The sequence below is a fragment of the Bos mutus genome, chromosome 9, assembly GCF_027580195.1.
Source record: "Bos mutus isolate GX-2022 chromosome 9, NWIPB_WYAK_1.1, whole genome shotgun sequence".
Taxonomy (NCBI): domain Eukaryota; kingdom Metazoa; phylum Chordata; class Mammalia; order Artiodactyla; family Bovidae; genus Bos; species Bos mutus.
Window position 1 is genome coordinate 73,667,147 of NC_091625.1, and position 20,855 is coordinate 73,688,001.

Here is a 20,855-nt window from a genome sequence, read left to right on the forward strand (position 1 = left end):
GTAATGACTCATTCTGCATACAGCAGCGTCATCTGCAGTGAAAGACCAGAGTTCATGGGTCACCACAGACAAATAGGGAAAGGGCTTGTTGGAGAAAATTTATTGAGGATGTTATTTCACTTGTCTAATTATTCTGGCTCCAGGATTATAGTTGAAATTTCACATCTTACATAATTCAGGTATCTCTATTCAATAACAAGTAAACAGATTTTATCCAGTTTTTGGAATAATTAATATATACAATATTAATATATACAAATGATGAAAAATGTAAAAGGTACAAAAGTTTATGGTTGCAAAGTAAGTCTCTCTTTTTTCCTGGAAATCAATTTGTTGCCGTCGTGAAAATCTGAGTGCCCGTTTCTCCAAACCCTTGACAGTACAATAGGTTATCCACCTGATGTTTGCTGATTTTATGTGAACAAAATGGTCGGCAGTTGTACTTTAATTTCTATTTCTCTTATTATAAATGAGGTTGGACTTCATTTTAATGCTTAAAATTCCCTCATTTATTTCACTACCAACTACATATACTTAATTTTGCCCACTTTTTATTTGGACTTGTCTTTTTTTTCTCATTAGTAACTCGAAGTTCTTTAGCAATTAAAGAAATTAGCTCTATTACAAGAACGTGAGTGGCATGTATTTACTTCCAATGTGTCATTTGTTTTTTGACTTTTTAATGTTTTTTTCTCTCTTTTTTTTGCTGTTTAGTAGTTTAAAAACTATTCATTTTTATATGGTCACATTCATCAGTTTCTGTTTTACTTACTTAGTTAGTCTTCCCATAGTAAGGTTATTAAGAATTCTCCTGTGCTTTCTTTGAGTGTTATTATGGTTTAATTTTTTGCATTTTAATTTTGGTTGAATTGATTCTTTTAATGCTTTACAGTGTACTAAAGTATAATTGTTGTATAAAATACTAAATTTGTGTCCATTTCATTTCTGATTCAGATATTTCTATTTTATTGTCAGTTTTCTCATTTGTAAAACAGGGATAATAAATATTTACTGAGTACCATCTATGGCTTTTGGTATAAAGATTGAAAGCTAAATCTGAATTTTCTTTCTTATTACTTAGAAGCCTTCATCTATCTATTATAGCTATAATAGATAGATATCATCTATCTATTAGATGATATAGATAGATGATGATAGATGATAGATGATATAATAGATAGATGATATCTATTATAATAGACAAAAATATCTGTTATATTTTTGTCTCAATGGGAAAATTAAGACTAACATGGATTACAAGGGAGTTTGCTTTAATGAGATAAACCCAGATTCAAATTAACCATTTCATGTATGCCTGCTTGGAGCTTCTGCTTTCTCTTATAATGTTCAATTGAACTATTTTCAACAATATACATCCACAGCTATCACTGTGGAAATAATTTTGGCAACCTATAAAACCAAACAAGGAAATGTCTTATATCATGAATGTTACAGACAAAATGTTAGTCTTTAGTTGGTTATTTGGAAATCAAAATGATATTCCACTGAAACAATATTTTAAATGTTGGTTAGTTTCTTGGGCCTTATCACAAATCCCACATTTATATATTATATGATTCAGGATAGGAAAAACGGTGCTATCAAATACACATAACAGTATTTTATAATACTATTTTTCTGGCAAAGTATAATACATCTTATGGTAACTTAGGAAACTCAAAATACATCTTCTCCAGCCCCCACAGCAGTAATGAGGCTCCCTCATGGAGGTATATGCCATTGGGGAATAATTGTAGACTCCAGAAAGACATTCCGGTCAGAAGATTACATCTTTGTATTAAGGAAAGCAATTTTATAAAATTTGATATTTGTGCTAAATGGGATACCTAGAGAAATTATCTTTATACTCAAGGAGCCTTCTTGAGTATAGCCAGAGAAGCTGGGATCTAGAACTTGGTCAGCTATATAAGGCAAGGAGGTAGAGTGAGAGTGGTGGGGAGGGTGAACCTAGCTTTGGGATATGGGAAGCTGCTGAGTGCCGAAGAATTGATGCTTTTGAACTGTGGTGTTGGAGAAGACTCTTGAGAGTTCCTTGGACTGCAAGGAGATCCAACAAGTCCATCCTAAGGGAGATCAGTCCTGGGTGTTCATTGGAAGGATTGATGTTGAAGCTGAAGCTCCAGTACTTTGGCCACCTGATGCGAAGAGCTGACTCATTTGAAAAGACCTAATGCTGGGAAAGATTGAGGGCAGGAGGACAAGGGGACGACAGAGGATGAGATGGTTGGATGGCATCACCGACTCATTGGACATGGGTTTGGGTGGACTCCAGGAGTTGGTGATGGACAGGGAGGCTTGGCATGCTGCGTGGTTCATGGGGTCACAAAGAGTCGGACACGACTGAGCAACTGAACTGAACTGAAGCTGTGGAAGTTACTTAGTAGAATACAGTGTGTATGTATAGAAAAAGTATGTATTGAGAGTGACATATGAAGTGACAGGGTCAACTTTCTAAAAAATTGGATTATTTACAAAGGGGGCTAAGAAATTTACATAGGCAAGCTACTACTTTAGGGACGTTTGCTAGTGTGAAACAGGGTCTTAGCCACCTAGTAGGTTTCAAAGAAAGGAAGGTCCTAGGAAAGATAAGGAGGTGGATCTCCAAGACAGAGCCTGTCATACACAGAAAGAAGATAGTAATCTAGCTGTCAGGCCTGGTGGCAAGATGAGAATTGAGGCTGAGGAACCAGGAAAATATCTGTTAAAGCCTGAGATCAGCCAAAGGGGCGAAATGATGTTGAGCCCCATGCTGATGGTTTAGAGCTAGTTAATCCTCCATATCTATGGTTGAGACCTATCTTTGGAACTAGAGCAAACAGAGGTGGAGGTAAGAATGAAAGTGGTCTAACTGTTGGGCAAGGAGGGAACAGAAGCCAGGGGGAGAAAAAGACAGTTTTCTACCACTGAAAAGGTGGCTGTTTTTCACGGAACTACCTATACTGATGCATTGTTTAGTATCAAATATATATTTGTTATATAGTATCAAATATATACTTGTGTCATGATCATTTAATGTTTTTGCCCATGAGGAAAAAGTTATACGTGTATAGTATTTCTCAATGAAATTTGTGAGTGTTGCAAATGTAACGGCAATTACGAAAGGTTGGCTAATAAATTTGTAAATAGTATTTACAGGGGAGCAAATCTATTAGAAAATGAGCCATCAAAAAGAGAATGAAGTTCGTTTTCACTCATTTGGAATCAAGTTCCAAATTATGATAGTTTGGAATGAAAGTCAAATTGTATTTTACCCTTGGATACATTAGTGCATGCTATCAATAATCTCTGCTTCATTTCCTCTGGGTCTTCTGGCTGGAAAGTAGGCGGGATGATGACAAGAAAAAAAATGCAAGGTAAACTGCAACTAAGAATGTGATATATTTCAAATGCCAATATAAGAATGATATAAATATCTCAGTTGCAAAAATAAATGGTAACCCTGGTTAGTACACAGTATTTTAAATATGTGAAAAGTGATGAGGAATTGGAATACATTCCATGCCAAAGAACAAGTTCTCAGAATGTTATCAGTGGAAAGGGCCACATCAGCAGACTGCAGGGGCATCTGTCTTTGCAGGTGAGAACTGCAGAAAAATTCACTTTTAGAAAGAGAATTAGCAAGTTCACATGGTTAAGACCTAACCACATTTCTAGAAGCAAATTAACAAAGCATGGCCTTAACATGGAAAAGTTGAGGTCACTCTTTGGAATCTGGGAAGACATTTGCAATGGAAAGACTGGGTTTTTTTAGAACGTTATTTTAATACTTTTTAAAAAAGAAGATTGGGTATGAAAATACATGATACTAGATGAGTATACATAAAAATGTTGATATTATAGTGTGTGATTGGCTGGAATACAAACCCTGAGGTTTTTAAGACTGGCTATGTAAAATCAACCTGTGATTTCTAGTTATGCTGCCTAGTTTATGCGAACTTGATAATCCCTCTAAATCTGCTAAACTTTATGCTGAGATCTACCATGAGTAATTCAGTATTATGTGTGTTCTGTGTATGCTCCAGAATTCACCACAATAGTCTAATTTGTTCAATATAAATTTTTCATTAAAATAGATAATAGTGATCAGTGACTTGTAATAAAGCCATAGATCTAGATTTGTTTTTAAAATAGATTTATAACACTCCTGGGGCTTCCTAGTGGCTCAGATGGTAAAGAGTCTGCCTGCAATATGGGAGACCTCGGTTTGATCCTTGGGTTGGGAAGATCCCCTGGAGAAGGAAATGGCAACCCACTCCAGTATTCTTGCCTGGAGAATTTCATGGACAGAGGAGCCTGGTGGGCTGCAGTCCATGGGATCACAAAGAATCAGACATGACTGAGTGACCAAGACACACACATATATATGATACTCCTGATAATACATCTGTGTTATTTTTAATTAGGTTATGATACACACACTGATTTCTGATAACTGAAGTTCATAGAAGTGAAGTGCTTTTTTCAAAATTACAGAATGACTAGAACTAGAACTCAAATGTGCAAATTCATACATAATCATTCTACTAAATCTTGTTTCTCTTCCCTGTCTTTAAAGAGCTAGAAGGATCTTTATAGGAAGTTGATAGGAACTGAAAGGCCTGGAATATATAATCATGAGACAGAAAGAGATTTCCAGAACTAACTTTTACTCCAAAAAATTTATTGCTGAAAGGTTAAAAGATAAAACTAAGTTTATATGCAATTTTTAAATTTATTACTTGTCATTTTGCAAGTTACATCATTTCTACTTTTGTTTTTCATTTGTAAAATGGAGATAACCATAGTGCTTACTTATCTCACAGGGTTGTGGTGATGGCTTAATAATATAAAAGGCTTGGGATGGTACTTGGCACATGATAAGTGTTCAGTAAATAGCAGACATTACCACTATGGGCTTCCCCGATGGCTCAGACAGTAAAGAATCTGCCTGCAATGCAGGAGACCCAGGCTTTATCTCTGGCTTGGAAAGATCCCCTGAAGAAGGAGGTGGCTAACCCACTCCAGTACTCTTGCCTGGAGAATTCCATGGACAGAGGAGCCTGGGCAGAGGGCAGTGGGGAGGGGTGGGGTGGGTAACCACTACATGCCAAGCCCTATTGTACCCTTAGTGTACATGATTTTATTTGATCCTTACAATATCCCTGGAGGATAAGTATTATTATACTTTTCCCATATGGTAGATGAAAAAAATTTGGTAAATGGCAACATTTGTGTGGCTATCAAGATTAAGAGTCAAGATTCAAATCTAGGGCTGTATAATTGTATAATAGGGGTTGGCAAAATAAGAATGGTTTTTAATACTTTTAAAGGGTTGTTTTAAAAATGGGAAGAAGACTATTCAAAGTCTATAATACTTACATCTGGATATTTACAGAACATATTTGCTGACTCCTGTTCTAGAGCTATTTTTCCTTCTATCCTGGTAAGTTAGCCTGCCTCTTGGAAACCAAATGCCAATTGTAACTGAAAAAAATGTTCATGTTTTCATTTACTCAACAGACACTTATGTAGCTCTTGATAGGTGTGAGTCATTTGTATAAGTGCCTGGTCTAGAAAAATAAATGAGACAAGGACATTGCATGAAGAAGTTTATAGTCCTGTAGAACCAGAGAGACCACTGATAACCATAGGACAATGTGGCAGGTGTTCTAGCCCAGTATCACAATGTTCTGTGGAAACACATGGAAGGGACCTTGAGTGTGGACTTCAGAGGTCAGCTATATCTTCTTGGAAGAACTAGTAGTTAACATTAGCTCCACAGTTTTAGTTTAAGGGTGGATATTGGGTATTCTAGATAAATGGAGCAGCGAACAAACAGAAATGCCCAAAGATGAAAAAAGATTAGACTATGAAGAGCTAAAAATGTGGCCAAAATTTAAGGTATGGAAAGAGAAGTGGGAAGGGGTGCCTGGCAAGAGATCAGGCTAGAAGAGAAGGCAGGGTTTGAAGTATAACTATCTTTCATGGCATACGAAGGTGTTTGGCATTCATCCAAGACTATGAACCCTGTAAGATTATGGAATTATTGGCAACTTTAAGCAGGAAAGTGAGATATTAATATTTTCATTTTAGAATGATCCTTCTGAAAGCAGCATTGAGGGGGTTGTACTTGGGGGATCAAGAGTGAAGGCAAAGCTAACAGTCATGGAATAAAAGAGATTGGATTTACCCTTATGTCTTAATCAACAATAAAACTGAATAAAATATTTAAAAGCCACTCTTTCAGACACCAGATGACAGGCAGCACAGGACAGTGAATCCTGAGGAAAGGGAAATGAAGGAGGTAAGCCCCACGACTGTGCAGGATTTCTTTCTGGGGGTACATTCAACACTGCAGAGCAGAGAGGAACAGTTGTCTTACGTAAATGAGGAGATGGATTTAGATAGTTTAGGAAGTCTGAGGTGTTTATAAATGTTGGGGCAGAGTAAGGAGCTACGTAGGGAAAGAATTCTGGAAATACATATAAGGGGGCCTGTGAGTCTTTGAAAAATATTAGGACATGCATGAATAGGGTGAAACTCTGCAAGACTGGACAAATAACAACTAGAAACTTGTGAGTTGAACAGGTTTCCACAACTCACACAGGCCTGGGAATTACTTATATTACTACCAGATAGAATGAAGAGCCCTCATTGGTCTCTTGAGGAATGCTGTAGTGACTCTAGAAGGGCTGCATTTTACTAGTAGGGTAAATTATTACTGAAGTAAATGTTCCGTGTGTGTGTGTGTGTGTGTGTGTTTTTTCTCAATCCCTTAGTAGTATCTGACTCTTTGTGATCCCATGGACTGTAGCCCACCAGGCTCCTCTGTGCATCCAGTTTTCTAGGCAAGAATATTGGAGCAAGTTGCCATTTCCTATTCCAGGGGATCTTCCCGACCTAGGGATCAAACCCACATCTCCTGCAGTTTCCTGCATTGGCAGGCAGATTCTTCACTGCTGAGCCACCTGGGAAGCCCAGATGTCCCTTCAGACACACCCAAACAAAACCTAAAAACAAGCCTCAAAGTGATCTAAGGAAATATTCTAAGAATAGAATAAATATCAACAAAAATGTTTTAAACTTATTAAGGTCTATTAGTCTCCACCATAAGAAATGAGGAAAAGAAGAAAAACCAAATGTAAATTAATTGTAAGGGAAAGAATTAAAAATGTAAGAGCAGAAATCAAAATACAAATAAATATTAAAGAAACTCATGACCCAAAGCCAAGTCTTTGACAACATGTCTAACTAAGTTGATGAAGGAAAAAGAGGGAAGACAAATTGTCAATATCAGGGATCAAAGAAGGACAATAACTATAGACCCTACAGACTTCAACTGGATAATAAGGGAATTTAGAAAATTATGACTGTAAAGTTGTTGTCAAAAATAACCTGTGATGGCAGTAGCCATCCAAAAAACAGCAAAATAGCAACAATAAAGCATTTATTGAATGATTTTCTGTGGCAGGTCCTGAATAGGCAAGGTAGAAATAAAGACCAGTCAGAAGTGTGAAAAGCAAAAGCATTAATTGCTCAGTCTTGTCTGACTCTCTGTGACCCCATGGACTGTAGCCCACCAGGTTTCTCTGTCCATGGAATTCTCCAGGCAAGAATGTTGGAGCGGGTAGCCATTCCATTCTCCAGCCGATCTTCCTGACCTAGGGGTGGAACCAGATATCCTGCACTACAGGCAGATTCTTTACCATGTGAGCCACCAAGCAAGGTAGAAATAAAGACCAACCAAAAGAGGAAAACAAAGGCTATTTTATTTAGAGATTCCTATACCAAGAGAGCCAATCACTATTAGTTGCATTTTGGCAGACACTCAAAGACAGGCAGAGAGTTGGAGAACTTAATACTGGATAAAAGGGCAATCTTCAGATATGTCCTAACTGGAGGCTATTGGCATGGGGAAGCTATAGGCTAAATAGCTAGAAGCAAAACATTCTACATGATTTATTCAGGGTGAAAATTTTACATACTCTGGTTTATCCTAAGTTGGAAGCAGGGACAGAAAATAAGGAAACTGTCAGTTATTAATCAAGTCCAGGACATTCGAACTTGTTGTTAGAGAAGTAATTGTTCAGCTTCCTGGATAGTTACTAGAGATAACTGTCTGATGGATGGTAAGCTGGCTTCCTCGCCTACTTATTGTGAATAAGGGGGTTGATTTTTTGGCCAGGTTTTGAGTCAAAGTTCTGTTTTCACATATGGTCTGGCCATCATCTGTTTGTGTATTCAGTGCCTTAGTAATAAATGATATAGTGATACACTCTTCTGAGTGTATAATGAAAAGAGTGATTCAGTCCTCTTGGGGATATTTGAGAAGACTTCACACTAAAGGCAATATTTGAGATAAATCTTGAAATCTAAAGCAGAGGGAATATGAAAAGAAATTGCTACCAGAGATTACAACATTTGCAAAGAAACAAACAGGCAAGTAGTGTTCGGGAAGCAATGACCTTTGAGAGAAGCTTGAGCCTAGGAGGGTGGGGGAGCAAACAATGAGCCAGGAAAGAAAGCTTGGAATCAAAATGTCATGGACTTTAAATGCTATTCCAAGACATAACCTTATGGACTCCAGAGAAGAGAGGAATGGTCGCCAGCCAACACTTATTAGACTTGTGTTTTAGGAAGATAATTTTTGTGACAGGAGAAAATGTGCATGAGGTGTGTCAGGAAACTGGAAGCTTGTGTGCAAACTAGGGCAATATTTTATAGATTGAAAGAAAACCTTGATGGGGCAGAGACAGTAAGGATGCAGCAGAGGGCAGATAAAGATGACCAGGGCAGCATTTTGGACACAGAAGGAGTGCTCTATAAATATTATGTTTCTGAATAGATAAATGGAATATCTAGGCAATGGAATGAATAGGGCTTGATGACTGATTGATATTATAACATAAAGATTGAAAAGACCCAAAAACAATGAGAGTTTTTAGCTTCATGATTGTACAACAATGCATAGACCTAAGTATGAAAAATAGGGAGTATGATAGTTTATGGGTGAGGACGTCAAGTTCAACTCCGGATGTGTCTCTGGGGCTTATAAAGTTGGAGTTGTTGTTTAGTTGCTAAGCTGTGTTCAACTCTTTGTGACCCCATGATGCCAGGCTTCCCTATCCTTCACTATTTCCTGGAGTTTGCTTAAACTCATGTCCATTGAGTCAAGTGATGCCATCCAACCATGTAATCCTCCTTCTCATCCTGCCCTCAATCTTTCCCAGCAGCAGAGTCTTTTCCAGTGAATCAGCTCTTTGCATCAGGTGGCCAAAAGATTGGAGCTTCAGCTTCAACATCAGTCCTTCCAATGAATATTCAGGACTGATTTCCTTTAGGATTGACTGGTTTGATCTTGCTGTCCAAGGGACTCTTACGAGCCTTCTCCAGCACCACAGTTCTAAAGCATCAGTTCTTTGACACTCAGCCTTCTTTATGGTCCAGCTCTCACATCCATACATGACTACTGGAAAACCTATACCTTTGACTATGTGCACTTTTGTCAGAAAAGTGATATCTTTGCTTTTTAATACATTGCCTAGGTTTGTCATAGCTTTTCTTCCAAGGAGCAAGCATCTTTTAATTTCATGGCTGCAGTCACCATCCACAGTGATTTTGGAGCCCAAGAAAATAAAGTCTGTCCGTTTTCCCCATTTATTTGCCATGAAGTGATGGGACCAGATGCCATGATCTTAGCTTTTTGAATATTGAGTCGTAAGCCAGCTTTTTTCACTCTCCTCTTTCACCCTCATCAAGACACTTTCTAGTTCCTCTTTGCTTTTTGCCATTAAAGTTCTATTATCTGCATATCTGATGTTGTTGATATTTCTCCTGGCAATCTTGATTCCAACATGTGCTTCATCCAGCCTGGCGTTTCACATGGTGGACTCTGCATATAAGTTAAATAAGCAGGGTGACCGTATACAGCCTTGATGGACTTCTTTCCCAGTTTTTAACAGTCTGTTTTTCCCTGTCCAGTTCTAACTGTTGCTTGTTGTCCTACATACAGGTTTCTCTGGGGGCAGGTAGGGTGGTCTGGTATTCCTATCTCTTTAAGACTTTTCCACAGTTTATTGTAATCTACACAGTCAAAGGCTTTAGTGTAGTCAGTGAAGCCAAAGTAAATAGTTTTTTTGGAATTCCCTTGCTCTTTCTATGATCCAACAGATGTTGGCCATTTGATCTCTGATTCCTCTGCTTTTTTTTTTTTTTAATTTTATTTTATTTTTAAACTTTACATAATTGTATTAGTTTTGCCAAATATCAAAATGAATCTGCCACAGGTATATATGTGTTCCTCATCCTGAACCCTCCTCCCTCATCCCTCCCCATACCATCCCTCTGGGTCGTCCCAGTGCACTAGCCCCAAGCATCCAGTATCGTGCATTGAACCTGGACTGGCAACTCGTTTCTTACATGATATTTTACATGTTTCAATGTCATTCTCCCAAATCTTCCCACCCTCTCCCTCTCCCACAGAGTCCATAAGACTGTTCTATACATCAGTGTCTCTTTTGCTGTCTCGTACACCGGGTTATCGTTACCATCTTTCTAAATTCCATATATATGTGTTAGTATACTGTATTTATGTTTTTCCTTCTGGCTTACTTCACTCTGTATAATAGGCTCCAGTTTCATCCACCTCATTAGAACTGATTCAAATGTATTCTTTTTAATGGCTGAATAATACTCCATTGTGTATATGTACCACAGCTTTCTTATCCATTCATCTGCTGATGGACATCTAGGTTGCTTCCATGTCCAGGCTACTATAAACAGTGCTGAGATGAACATTGGGGTACACATGTCTCTTTCCCTTCTGGTTTCCTCAGTGTGTATGCCCAGCAGTGGGATTGCTGGATCATAAGGCAGTTCTATTTCCAGTTTTTTAAGGAATCTCCACACTGTTCTCCATAGTGGCTGTACTAGTTTGCATTCCCACCAACAGTGTAAGAGAGTTCCCTTTTCTCCACACCCTCTCCAGCATTTATTATTTGTAGACTTTTGGATCACAGCCATTCTGACTGGCGTGAAATGGTACCTCATAGTGGTTTTGATTTGCATTTCTCTGATAATGAGTGATGTTGAGCATCTTTTCATGTGTTTGTTAGCCATCTGTATGTCTTCTTTGGAGAAATGTCTATTTAGTTCTTTGGCCCATTTTTTGATTGGGTCATTTATTTTTCTGGAGTTGAGCTGTAGGAGTTGCTTGTATATTTTTGAGATTAGTTGTTTGTCAGTTGCTTCATTTGCTATTATTTTCTCCCATTCTGAAGGCTGTCTTTTCACCTTGCTAATAGTTTCCTTTGATGTGCAGAAGCTTTTAAGGTTAATTAGGTCCCATTTGTTTATTTTTGCTTTTATTTCCAATATTCTGGGAGGTGGGTCATAGAGGACCCTGCTGTGATGTATGTCAGAGAGTGTTTTGCCTATGTTCTCCTCTAGGAGTTTTATAGTCTCTGGTCTTACATTTAGATCTTTAATCCATTTTGAGTTTATTTTTGTGTATGGTGTTAGAAAGTGTTCTAGTTTCATTCTTTTACAAGTGGTTGACCAGTTTTCCCAGCACCACTTGTTAAAGAGATTGTCTTTAATCCATTGTATATTCTTGCCTCCTTTGTCAAAGATAAGGTGTCCATATAAAAGTGGATTTATCTCTGGGCTTTCTATTTTGTTCCCTTGATCTATATTTCTGTCTTTGTGCCAGTACCATACTGTCTTGATAACTGTGGCTTTGTAGTAGAGCCTGAAGTCAGGTAGGTTGATTCCTCCAGTTCCATTCTTCTTTCTCAAGATCGCTTTGGCTATTCGAGGTTTTTTGTATTTCCATACAAATTGTGAAATTATTTGTTCTAGCTCTGTGAAGAATACTGTTGGTAGCTTGATAGGGATTGCGTTGAATCTATAAATTGCTTTGGGTAGTATACTCATTTTCACTATATTGATTCTTCCAATCCATGAATATGGTATATTTCTCCACCTATTAGTGTCCTCTTTGATTTCCTCTGCTTTTTTAAAATCTAGCTTGTACATATGGAAGTTTTAGGTTCATGTACTACTAAAGTCTAGCTTGAAGGATTTTGAGCATGATCTTGCTAGCATGTGAAATGAGTGCAATTGTATGGTAGTTTGAACATTCTTTGGCATTGCCTTTCTTTGAGATTGGAGTGGTTTTGGCAATGACGTGTGGATGTAGGCATTGGGGGTCACTGGTAGCACATATGGAGTTGTTGGAATCATATGAAGGAGTAAGATAATAGAAGAGGAAACAGCAGTTAGTCAATTAAAAACTTTCCTCATTTTAAACTGTTAAAAACTGACTCTTCTTTGGAATATCCCCTTTAGATTGCTGAATACCCAGTTAAGCCATTCTGGAGGTAGGGAGATGAATTTTGAGTAAAACTGCAGAAAGCAGGTTGTGTGGAGTGTACAGAATTCTGTGGCTCTGATTTTGAAGCATGGACTACGAGTAGGTGAATGACTTTGTGGCATGCAGGGACCTGTGTTGGAACCCAAATTCACCAAATTTCTGTGACTTTCACCATGTTACTTCTTTGAGCTCCATACTGAGGTTAATTGTATCCACTTTAGAGAACTTTTATGGTTAAATGAGACAATTCTATTATATATATATAATATATATAGTAGTCCCTAGCATATAGTTTTTGTTCAATAAATAGAAGTTATTATTATGAAAGGAGATAGAAGAGTAACATAATTTTGCAACATATAAATTGTTTATATTATGAAGATAATCATGTAGACTTAATTTTTTCTCTTATCTCTTCCCCACTCAGGAAAAAAGTATTTTGCTCCAATAAAATTGATTATAGTTTTCAAGGAGAATAATTTTTTAAAATCTCCAAAATGATATTTCTTTGCTTCCACATATAAACTTGTCATTATTAAAAATTATTCTTAGAATTATCTCATAGCACCCAAGCATTTATTGGGTGCCCACCACATGTCAGTTACTGTGCTTGGCATCTGAATCCAAAGGTAAATAAGGCTGCTTCTCTAGAGAAATTCATTCACTCGATAAAATATTCACTTAGTATCTACTAAAGGTGTGGAAATGCAGCAGAGAATAAAGGCTTTGCCAGGCTTCATCTAGGTGTAAGGAGAGGCAAGAGAACAATAAACAGATAAATAAAGAAGGTAAATGGTATTTAATGAAGAAAAGAATAAATAAATTATAGGTAAAGGGTAATTAGATGAGACCAGGTGACCCCTCTAGGGGTGGGGTGAGGTAGAGGAGCATGACAAAATGAAAGTGAAATTCGCTCAGTCACATCCAATCCAGGCCAGAACACTGGAGTGGGTAGCCTTTCCCTTCTCCAGGGGATCTTCCCAACTCAGGGATCAAACCCAGGTCTCCCACATCTGCCGGGGTCCAGCCCCGGTGGATCCAGGGAATTCGAAGCGGGGACGGCTTTGGCGAGGATCAGGAAACAACTGCTTAATAAAACGTTAATTAAGGATATAAAGAGTGGTGAAATAAGGGTAGCTCATCGAAGAAATTCAGTGAAGAAAAGAGGCTGAATAAAATTCCAAAGCAGGGAATTTATATCACCTACGAAGGCCGCAGGCGTCCTCCTGTTCTCCCAAAGGAGAGGAGACACTAAGGCTTCCCCGATCAGATCTTAGAAGCCCAGGCAAAATTAGTAGGCTTGATGAGCTTCCCCACCTCAGAGGAAAAATTCAGCCAAAGGAGAAAGAAAGAACGACATGGGGAGACCAAGTTTCAGTGAACAAGGCCTGCACTTTATTTTCCAAAGTAGTTTTTACACCTTAAGTTATGCATAGAGGATAATGGGGGAAGGGGTAGAGTCATGCAGTAAGCCAAGCTTTCTTCCTGCAAACTTATCATATGCAGAAGTTTAGGTGATTTGCATCATCTTCTGGCCCGGAGGCCTGTTAACATTTTAAGAAACTTATTTTTCTCTAAAGGTGATTATTCTAAAGTCAGGCGCCACCATCCAAAAGCATTAGATAAAGTTGCATTCCTATAGGGCAAAGGTATGGTGGGCTATAACAAGAAAAAGAATTAACTCAAGGGTCCAAGGTTACAAACATTAAAGCTACTACTTACACCAATCATATTAATCAATACACTGCCAGGGACACAGCAGGTAAGGGATATGGAGACTTAGCAGCAAGCATTGGCCCAAGAAGTGAAAAACCCTTCACCAATACAATTTCTAATCAATCTTTTAACTGCTCAAAGGAATCTGTGTTTAGACAGTTTAGAACATCTCATGCCTCTCACAGTTGGGAGGCTCTGAGCAATCACATGTGGCCGGAAAAACCTATTCAGGCAGGCTAGAGGACTTCCAAAGGAGTTTGTAGGTTGAAACACTATCACACCCAGGAACTTTATTAACTGGAGCTGTAAGTTAACTCTTTTTTTCAGAGAGAGGTAGTGGGGGACAGCCCCCCGTAAAGTCAGAGGTGTAGGTGAGAGCACAAAGTAGAAAGTAGGCAGACTCTGGTTTTGGGGGTAGATGCTTGAGAATTTCCAGGGGGACTCCTGAGGCTCGATCCCGCCTTTGCGTATGCCGAGCCTCCTTCCTCATGACCTTTGTCATGGGTGGAGCTCCTGCTCCCGGCACACATCTCAGATGGATTCTTTACCAGCTGAGCCACAAGGGAAGCCCAAGAATACTGGAGTGGGTAGCCTATCCCTTCTCCAGTGGATCTTCCCAATCCAGGAATTGAACTGGGATCTCATGCATTGTAGGCGGATTCTTTACCAACTCAGCTACCAGGAAAGCCCAAGAAGCGTGACAGTAATGAGTCAAATAATTATTATGAACCCATCTATTGCACAGTTGGGGGCAAAGGAAATTATAGACATCACAAAAGCAGCCCAAGTAGGGAGGAAAAGCTAACAATACTTTGGAAATAAATTACTTTTGAATAAGATTTTAGACATTTTAGAGGTTTTATACATTCATATCTCTTAGTTTGCCCTCATTCTTGAACTAGGGGTAAACTTTAATACAGGGGAAAGAATCAGCTTTCTTAGGTTTTTTCAAATATGCACTTTGGATAAACATTCTGATTGCAGATTAACCTCAGGAATGTTGGATATAATTTTTGTTGTGAGATTTTTGTTGTAAGTGAGATTTTTGTGTCAGTAAATCCCCAACCAAATAAATCTTCTTCCTCTAGATCTTTAAAATCTAGGCTAAGTGTTTTTAAGACTCTTAATTATCCAACCAACATTTAGAATCTAAATGGAACTGGAAAGTACCATCTTGTCTAAGTCACTCTTATTTTGCAGAAGGTGGAATGGAAATAACAGAAAACAAAATAACAGAAAGTAAAAATAATAATAATTAACAGAACACAAACAGAAACTTTGGCTCCGTTATCACCAAATCCAGTGATTGAGATCTTTCCAGTTTTCTCATCCATTCAGTGAACTAGGGCTTCTGATGTTCCAGGCACTATATTAGACTCTCAGTGCCCAGATGAGTTAGAAGTTACTTGCAGGAAATCACTCTCTCATGTCCTGGAACTTTGTAGACTGGCAAAAGATGTCTTAGTTAGGCAAGTTATAGTTAAAAGCTCTCAAATACAATAGGCATTCTAGAAAATGTCAAGTTGGCACATTGGAAGAAGCCTCTGTACATACTCATTCTTTATCCTTCTGCATAAAGATTTTTACGCATAGTATTTTAAGGGAGGAAGCTTTGGTATTATAGATTTTGAGTTACAATGCAAACTTGAAGACTTTCTAATTTCTGAACTATGAAAAGTTTCTGAGCTTCAGTTTCTAGAGACAAATTGTGACGAGTCACCAGCCCAGTGCTAGGAATATATAGTAGACACTCAATGAATGTTTGCCTTTTATTTTCTTTTGTAACTTTATGATTCTGACAAGACGAAAATATGCTTGTGGAAGTATTTGTCAGATGGTACTGGCAAATGGAACTGTAAGATCTAATCTATTAATTCATAAAATAATTTTTACTGAATATAAAGCTTAATCTGAAATTTGTTTTTTTTACAAATATTATTACTCAGTTATTTGGGTTAATATAGTGATAATTATCCTTCTGTGATTGAAAACTGATTGGATTTGATTGATTTGTCTGAATCACTAAACTTCTTTTAACTTTGCTATACCAAATACAGACCAGTTTTATTTGTATTTCATCACTATTATGCTTGTTTAATTCATTGCTAAGTCCTTGGCACACAGTAAATGTTCTGTAGCTACTTATGTGATGAGTGAATGATAGTATTCACAGTAGTTGTAAAATATATATGTATGTATTTTAATTAAGATGTTCTGTTTCATTTTAGACTTCTAAAACTTATTTTAATTCTTTAGATAATAAGTGACTTTTAGGTCAGGAAGGGAATGGAAGATATATTAAAACCACTTGCCATCCTCTGAAACAAAAAATTAAGAGAATTATTTTTACAAATGTTAAATACAAGCCATTCTGCTCTGAAGAAGAGAGGAAAATTGTCAGGGGCTAGGAAAGAGCTAACCAATTGGTCAGATTGATTAGATTGGTCACAGAAAACTAACCAATCTAATCACATGGACCACAGCCTTGTCTAACTCAATGAAACTTTGAGCCATGCCGTGTAGGGCCACCCAAGACTGATGGGTCATGGTGGAGAGTTCTGACAAAATGTGGTCCATTGGAGAAGGTAATGGCAAACCACTTCAGTATTCCTGTCTTGAGAACATCATGAACAGTATGAAAGGCAAAAAAATAGGACACCGAAAGATGAAATCCACAGGTTGGTAGGTGCCCAATATACTACTGGAGATCACTAGAGAAATAACTCCAGAAAGAATGAAGGGATGGAGCCAAAGCAAAAACAATACCCAGTTGTGGATGTGACTGGTGATGGAAGCAAGATCCGATGCTATAAACAGCAATATTGCAGAGGATCCTAGATTGTTAGGTCCATGAATCAAGGCAAATTGGAAGTGATCAAACAGGAGATGGCAAGAGTGAACACTGACATTTTATGAATCAGCAAACTAAAATGGACTGGAATGGGTGAATTTAACTCAGATGACCATTATATCTACTACTGTGGGCAAGAATCCCTTAGAAGAAATGGAGTAGCCATCATAGTCTACAAAAGAGTCCAAAGTGCAATACTTGGATGCAGTTTTAGAAATCACAGAATGATCTCTTTGTCTCCAAGGCAAACCATTCAATATCACGGTAATCCAAGTCTATGCCCTCACCGTAACACTGAAGAAGCTGAAGGTGAACGGTTCTATGAAGACCTACAAGACCTTCTAGAACTAACACCCAAAAAAGATGTCCTTTTAATTATAGGGGACTGGAATGCAAAAGTACAAAGCCAAGAAACACCTGGAGTAACAGGCAAATTTGGCCTTGGAGTACAGAATGAAGCAGAGCAAAGGCTAATAAGAGTTTTGCCAAGAGAACACATTGGTCATAGCAAACACCGTCTTCCAACAACACAAGAGAAGACTCTACACATGGACATCACCAGATGGTCAACACCAAAAACAGACTGATTATATTCTTTCCAGCCAAAGATGGAGAAGCTCTATACAGTCAACAAAAACAAGACCAGGAGCTGACTGTGGCTCAGATCATGAACTAGTTATTGCCAAATTCAGACTTAAATTGAAGAAAGTAGGGAAAACCACTAGACCATTCAAGTATGACCTAAATCAAATCCCTAACGATTATACAGTGGAAGTGAGAAATAAATTTAAGGGACTAGATCTGATAGACAGAGTGCCTGAAGAACTATGGATGGAGGTTTGTGACACTGTACAGGAGACAGGGAGCAAGACCATTCCCAAGAAAAAGAAATGCAAAAAAGCAAAATGGCTGTCTGAGGAGGGCTTACAAATAGCTGTGAAAAGAAGAGAAGTAAAAAGCAAAGGAGAAAAGGAATGATATACCCATTTGAATACAGAGTTCCAAAGAAGAGCAAGAAGAGATAAAAAAGCCTTCATCAGTGATCAGTGCAAAGGAATAGAGGAAAATAATAGAATGGGAAAGACTAGAGATCTCTTCAAGAAAATTAGAGATACCAAGGGAACATTTCATGCAAAGATGGGCTCGATAAAGGACAGAAATGGTACGGACCCAACAGAAGCAGAAGATATTAAGAAGAAGTGGCAAGAATACACAGAAGAACTGGACAAAAAAGATCTTCATGACCCAGATAATCACGATGGTGTGATCACTCAACTAGAGCCAGAATGCTGGAATGTGAAGTCAAGTGGGCCTTAGGAAGCATCACTACGAACAAAGCTAGTGGAGGTGGTGGAATTCCTGTTGAGCTATTTTCAAATCCTAAAAGATGGTGCTCTGAAAGTGCTGCACTCAATATGCCAGCAAATTTGGAAAACTCAGCAGTGGCCACAGGACTGGAAAAGGTCAGTTTTCATTCCAATCCCAAAAATGCTTCAACTACTGCACAATTGCACTCATCTCACATACTAGCAGAGTAATGCTCAAAATTCTCCAAGCCAGGGATCAACAATACATGAATTGTGAACTTCCAGATGTTCAAGCTAGTTTTAGAAAAGGCAGAGGAACCAGAGATTAAATTGCCAACATCTGCTGGATCATCGAAATAGCAAGAGTTCCAGAAAAATATCTATTTCTGCTTTATTGACTATGCTAAAGCCTTTGACTATATGGATCACAATAAACCGTGGAAAATTCTGAAACAGATTGGAATAACAGACCACCTGACCGCCTCTAGAGAAATCTGTATGCAGGTCAGGAAGCAACAGTTAGACCTGGACATGGGACAACAGACTGGTTCCAAATAGGAAAAGGAGTACGTCAAGGCTGTATATTGTCACCCTGCTTATTTAACTTCTATGCAGAGTACATCATGAGAAACACTGGGCTGAAAGAAGCACAAGCTGGAATCAAGATTGCCGGGAGAAATATCAATAACCTCAGATATGCAGATGACACCATCCTTATGGCAGAAAGTGAAGAACTAAAGAGCCTCTTGATGAAAGTGAAAGAAGAGAGTGAAAAAGTTGGCCTAAAGCTCAACATTCAGAAAACAAAGATCATGGCATCCAGTCCCATCACTTCATGGCAAATAGATGGGGAAACAGCAGAAACAGTGGCAGACTTTATTTTTTTGGGCTCCAAAATCACTGCAGTTGGTGATTGCAGCCATGAAATTAAAAGATGCTTTCTCCTTGGGAGAAAAGTTATGACCAACCTAGACAACATATTAAAAAGCAGAGACATTACTTTACTAACAAGGGTCAGTCTAGTCAAGGCTATGATTTTTCTAGTAGTCATGTATGGATGTGAGAGTTGGACTATAAAGAAAGCTGAGTGCCAAAGAATTGATGCTTTTGAACTGTGGTGTTGGAGAAGACCCTTGAGAGTCCCTTGGACTGCAAGGAGATCCAAGCAGTCCATCCTAAAGGAGATCAGTCCTGGGTATTCATTGGAAGGACTGATGTTGAAGCTGAAACTCCAATACTTTGGCCACCTAAGCAAAGATGTGACTCATTTGAAAAGCACTGATGCTGGGAAAGATTGAGGGCAGGAGGAAAAGGGGACGATTGAGGATGAGATGGTTGCATGGCATCACCTACTCAATGGACTTGAGTTTGAGTACATGCCAGGACTGGTGATGGACAGGGAGGCCTGGCATGCTGCAGTCCATGGGGTCACAAAGAGTCGGACCAACTGAGTGACTGAAATGAAGGAAAGAGCTGACTTATTGGAAGAGACCCTGATGCTTGTAAGAATTGAGGTCAAGAGGAGAACGGGCCCACAGAAGAGGAGATGGTTGGATGATATCACCGACTCAATGGACTGAATTTGAGTAAACTTCAGGAGATAGTGAAGGTCAGGGAAGCCTGGTGTGCTGCAGTCCATGGAGTCACAAGGAGTTGGACACAACTTAGCAACTGAAAAACAACAGGAAAGAGAAAGTCCATGAGAGTGGGGCTAAAACCTCATGGCTGACATCGTGCCAGGACCAGTTTAGGATAGAAGAGGCTGGGGCTTCAGTGTCCACTCAGGAGGCGGAGCTGTCTGTCTGCTGGCCAAAGTGGGGGAGTGGAGAGGGACCACTGGGGAAAGCTGTGTGTGTGTGTTGTGGGGGTGGAATCTTATAGGGAATGGGGGACTGAATTAATTCGGCTCAGTGAGGAGGAAGAATCACCATCAAGAATTGGCTCCTGGCCCACTTCCTTTACATGGGGTTCAAAATACACAATTTGTGTGGAACAGGATCCCCAAGGCTCTAATTTAAGCCCAAGTTTGGAGCCATGAAACCCAGAAGGCCAGACTGTGGCCCATCAAACTCATGCTAGTGGTTCCTCTGGGAAGAGGGATAGGGAAAGGATGGTGGTCAAAGAAGACTTCAACTTCATGTGCAGTATTTGTTGGGGGATAAAGCAAATATGGAAAATGCTACCAGTTTTCAATTATTGGTGAAAACATGAATGTTTTTCTATTATTTTATGTATTTTTCAATTATTTTAATGTGGTAATTATTTTGACAAGGAAACATATTTTAAAGAAATAGGGTAACTTCCCAACTTTCTATAGTAATTCTAGTGGCTAAAGTCTGTTTCATATAGACTTCATTTGATAGCATCAGAAGTGATTAAAAAAGAACAAATGTTAGTTAATAAATATAAATATATATCTCCTATTTCTTAGAAGTTACAATATCATTTTGATATTTGGCAAAACTAATACAATTATGTAAAGTTTAAAAATAAAATAAAATTTAAAAAATCTATTAAAAAGTACTCTTGGGATAAAAGCTTTAAAAATATCAAATCTAATCATTTCCTTTGACTCCCTTGATCAATTGTGATAGCACTAACTTGGAAG